The sequence below is a fragment of the Papaver somniferum genome, chromosome 9, assembly GCF_003573695.1.
Source record: "Papaver somniferum cultivar HN1 chromosome 9, ASM357369v1, whole genome shotgun sequence".
Lineage (NCBI taxonomy): Eukaryota > Viridiplantae > Streptophyta > Magnoliopsida > Ranunculales > Papaveraceae > Papaver > Papaver somniferum.
The window spans coordinates 99,558,327-99,563,929 of NC_039366.1; positions in this window are offsets into that span (position 1 = coordinate 99,558,327).

Below are 5,603 nucleotides of genomic sequence, written 5' to 3' on the forward strand. Positions count from 1 at the left end.
GAAGAGGAAACAACTAATATCACACTAACTATTGAATTATTTCTGTCTTGTTCCGTTAATGATTCAATCATTTTGAAAATTGATACATCTTTCGATGTTGAAAAACCTACCAATAGTACAAGGGAAAGAACAATAAAGTGCAAAACTGTCGGGGAATCCAAGAATTTCCAAATCAATTTTACGCAATTCCGACAATCTATGTAATCACTAGGTCATATTCCAAAAGAAAGTATGATATCTCTGAAATATCTTTTTCGGGATTTATAAAGGATCCTTCTGATTCACTGTCTATTTATTGCCCGAACTATGAATCAGGATCCAATTTCTTCTCTTGCAAAGGTGCTTGAACTGAAAGATTTATTTTGAATAAGTCTATACCAACACTTGATGCTAAGAAACCGGAAAAAAAAAGATCAAAAAGAGAGATTTGGCTTAGAAAAAAGGAAAGAGGAAATATAATGAAGAAAGATCGGTGTATTGAGATATTAACACAATTTTGTGTTCAATATTCTAAAACAGAATTGCATATGCTCTTGCAGAGTCATTCACCAAAACATCTCAGTTGCAAGAGATTCTTGCCAAGTAACAAGGTTATCTTCGTGACGAAATTCACAAGCTCAAGATTGGAAATAATAATCCACCTCCATCAAGTGCTGAAGATATGAAGGATTAAGTTGCTCATAAAGATATACAATATTCAGTTCTTATAAGAATATGATGATCTCAATGTTTGTGTAAAGTGTATTCAAACTATCAGTAATATGAATGATTAAGTTTTTATTTAAATCCTTCGTGTCATTCTTTTTGATAGTTTCGATTGCATTGCTTATGTGAATGAATATCTTTTATTCTTTGCTTTCGGTTTTCATTAACCCTAATTTCTGATCTCATATTATGGTGATCTCCTATGATTTGTGTGACTTTTTGATATAGCAAGATTAGATCCTAACTTTTTTAGGTAGGCTTTATCAAAGGATCATAAAGACATACTGATTAAAAACTCAAGTGTGAAAGTCATAATGATGCTTTTATCGATTAAAAACTCATGTAGGAAACACAAAAATGTATCTAAGTATATACAAAAACTATTTAAATGAGGATTCCTTTTTATATTTATGTATACACAAAATTTGTAATAAAATAATTCACATACATCACAATTATCACATCGAAAATTCACAAATGAAATCAACTGAGTATGAAGATAGCATCTTAGTGCCAACATCTTTAGTTTTTCCTTTGTTAGCTTCCTTGGCTCTATACCTACAGCAAAATACACACAAAATGAATATAAGAAAACTCACTTTCATATTTGATGTCGGCATAGATATACTGAAAAAGGCTTAGAATCATCAGTACCGACATTGTCTACAATTATTCTACAATGCCGGGACCAATAAACAACATAGTAATTTAACAAAATAACTGTGCCGGGACAAGATGCCGGCATTATCGAATAATTGTAGACAATGCCGGTAGTCTTAGGTAATTCCAAAGAAGTTCCTGGATACCAAATGAGCACTTCCGGCACATAGGTAAGAATTCATATCCATGTCGTAACCCAGTACCGACATCGTCTTCAACCTAAATTCTATGTCGGTACTGATAACAAATTCCTAGGGTTTCCTGTATACTAAAAGCGGACTGCCGGCATAATCGAATAAATTTATATCAATGCCGTGACAGACTACCGACATTGTATTCAACCAAAAAATCAATGCTGGGAAAAACATTCAGTTTCAGGTGTTTAGGTAACTCAATACCGGCATAGTATTCATACTAAAATCAATGCCTTAACTGTCTACCGGCATTCAACCTAAATTGAATGCCGTTATTAAGTACCAGCATTGTATTCATACACATTTCAATGCCAGAACTCACTATAACTCAACTGTTTGAGTTAGGGTTCGCGATTCTAACCTAAACCCACTGTTGTAAATCAATTCAAACACTTATAAACTAGTTCAAAATCACTTACCTTCTCACAGAAGCCATGTTTACGATAGGTTGATTGTCCGAGTTCTCTTCTTGTTCTTCTTCTTCTTCGGCAATCCGATTGATTCATTCTTCTTGTTTTTGTTGAGCAATTAATTTTGATTTTGATTGCGGAGGTTTCTTTCGTGGAGGCATAATTATAGATATATTGGGTAATCGACGAAGATATTTTTGAATCGACGATTAATCATCGATGAAGAAAGGATGAAGAACGATGAAGAAGATGAAGGAAAAAAAAAGATCAAAAACCTAAACCTAAGAGTGTCGGTATTGATTTGTGGAGAATGAGGGATAAATGATTTGGTTTTTGATTTTAAGTTTTGGGAGAAAGGGTATAATAGTATTTTCATAATTTTATTATATTAATCAGAGGGCATTTTAGTATTTTCATACCCAAAAATCACCCCTTAGCAGACACTATTGGTTGGGGGAAGTAATTTATATCCCCTAATTAGTTTAAGTATCCCCCAATCGTGCGTTCATTTTAATAAAAAACTTATTGTTGGAAAGGTTTTTTAGTTATCTACAAAACAAGCTCCATTGTTGATGGAAAATTCGAAAGTTTTTTCCCATAACTTTTTCTAGGATGAAACTGGTTGCATTCTTCCTTAAACTAAGATAAAAAAAAGTTATTCGAAAAATAACCAGGATGATAAACTTCTTTCCCAATGGGGTATCTGGGTATCCCATTGGGTAGCAAGTCTAAATCTGTAGGAGTGTGGGATGTGATTATCCAGAATTTTCAGAAGAAGTTTAGTATGTGGCAGAGAAGATACTTATCCAAAGGAGGAAGAATTATGCTTATTGAAAACGCGGGGGGTATAACAACCACGCCCAATATTTCGTTCGGCAATCTGTATGGACTAAACTCCAATATAATTCCGAGAGCACCAACTTAAAAGTGAGACTCAATCAATAAATATATCAAAGAGCTTTATCTCTTTCTCAATAAAATCAGCAAATCGAACAGATAGAAATCCGTGAGCCTGATTGATATGAGAATAACTTGGACGGTACCAAAGACCAACGCCCAAGTGTCAATCAAGTTCTATCCGACAAACAAAGTCGGATTTATCAACTGTGATTGAACTACGCACAAACTGTGACATTTCAATTATATAAATTAATATAATGCGGAAATGAAATAACAAAGACACCAAAAAATTTTGTTAACGAGGAAACCGCAAATGCAGAAAAACCTCGGGACCTAGTCCAGCTTTGAACACCACATTGTAATAAGGCGCTACAGACTCTAACCTAACTTTGGACTGGAATGTAGTTGATCCCTAACCAAGTCTCATACCGATTAAGGTGTAGTCGCGTTCCTTACGCGTCTTGAATCCTAGCAGGACTCTGCGCACGTGATTCCCTTAGCTGATCTCACCCACAACTAAGAGTTGCTACGACCCAAAGTAGAAGACTTATAAACAAATTTGTCTCCCACATATATGTCTATTCTGGTTTTGAATCTGTCTTTAGATAAATCAAGGTGAACAAGAAACTCAACTAATAATCCGGTCTTATCGAAGAGCAGCCTAGAAATATTAGTCACCTCACAATAACCTAACTGATTAATAGAAGAATTTATTGCGGAATCACAAGAGTCTGAGATGAAGAACTGTTGTGACTACTTTTTATATCTTACATATCGGAGATAAATCTCGATTAAATCTTAGAGAAGATAAAACTCAGTACGATAGAAAAAGTAAGATCAGAATATGCAACTACTGAGAAAATAGTTGGATCTAGCTTCACGAATCGCAAATGAAGTCTTCAAGTCGTTAACCTAATAATGGTTTTGGAAAACCTGGGTTAAAGGAGAATCGGCTCTAGTTTGCAACTAGGACACATGGAAGTGCCGGGATTAGGTTTCCCAGATGTTAGAGTTCTCCCTTATATAGTCTTTCAAATCAGGGTTGCTTACAACCAAACCTAAGATAGCTGATTAACAAAGCAATTGATATTCACCGTTAGATGAACTCCTGATTTAATATTCGATCTAAGTCTGCTTAGAAACTAAGCAATCAATCTCCATCGTTAGATGGTATTATCTTGATACACACAAATAAAATATACCTATATTTAGATATGGGAAAACCGTACCTAAACGTATATAACCATTGACTTAATAACAATTAACCGAAGTTAGTCATATTAACACTTATAATTTAGCCACATTCATCTAACACTTCTAGATCAAATATGATGATCAATCAATCATGATAGATAATCAAATGAATCTAAATGTATTCCAAGAGAGTTGTTCAATTTTTAACTATCTCATAGAAATATCCATGAACAACTGAAACATATTCGGTTTGGTTTGTAATTGTACAAAGTACTAATACAAGAACCAATTCATGAACATAATTCCACAGTTTGCAAAACAAGTTTCGCATACCTTTTATCATTAAAGTTCCAAGGACTCTAGTTCGCAAATTGAGTTCGCAAACGAACCTGAGTTCATGAGTATAAAAACCATACTTTACTGATTTTAGAACCTAACCATTGTGGTCGCAAACAGAGTACGCGAACAACAGTCCCGGACTTTGGCCTTGTCATGTCGTTCGCAAAAAGATTACGCTAACAACGGTTCCGGACTTAGCTTTGTCTAACCGTTCACAGACAGAGTACGTGAACAAAGCTCCGGACCTTTCCACAGGTAAACCAGTTCGCAAACATAGTTCACAAACAAGAGTTCCGGACCTGAACTAGAGCTTCACAGTGCACATACCAAGTATACGTACTGTGTTGTATCTAGGCATTGGTAGTCTTTCTAAAACTCTCATTTAATCATTGAAACATCCTTAGAAGACAACAATGGTAATCTTACGCATACCACTAGCTTCAAGTAATTTTCAAGTGATTAATAGATCAATATGAAACTTCCCAAGTTAACATCAAATGACTGTCTCACACAAATCATGTAGATAAACGAGATAAACTCGGCTCGAAATTTTAATTGTGTATAATTTAAAAGTCTATATAGCTATTCGACTTAGTCTCGTTAGAAGATAAAATAGAATATACTTTTGAGTGATAGATAAGTTTTAGTCTCCACATACCTTTTTTTGATGAAGTTCCTCCAAGCTCTTCAGTAGATCTTCTTCTTCAATTGGTGAACGCCGTGAAGTATAATGCTCAACTACACACTTCTATCCTAATCCGAGACGTAGCTATAAGTAGACTAGAAATCAAGTATATAGTTTTGATCAACTAAACTTGACAAACAAGCTTGAGATAACAACGCTTGCGAGTTCGTCCGAGCAGTGCTCTAACAATCTCCCCCTTTATCAATTTTAGTGACAAAACTATCAATACATATGGATTAAAAAATAAATAAACTTTGTAGCTTCTGAACCATCATGCTTGATTTCCTTGGCTCTTCAACTTCCTTGAATTATTCGTTACTTCAAGTTCTCCATCGATTTCGAATGTGTTCAACTCAGCATTATTGTTGTTGAAGATCCGTAGCAATAACAATATGAAAACGAAGGTTCCCAATCATTTTTATTCAGTGTCATAGTATTATTATATAAAATCAAAGTCCAATTGCATCACAACTTTGAAATTATACTATGGTGATACGTATCACTCCCCCTTAGTCA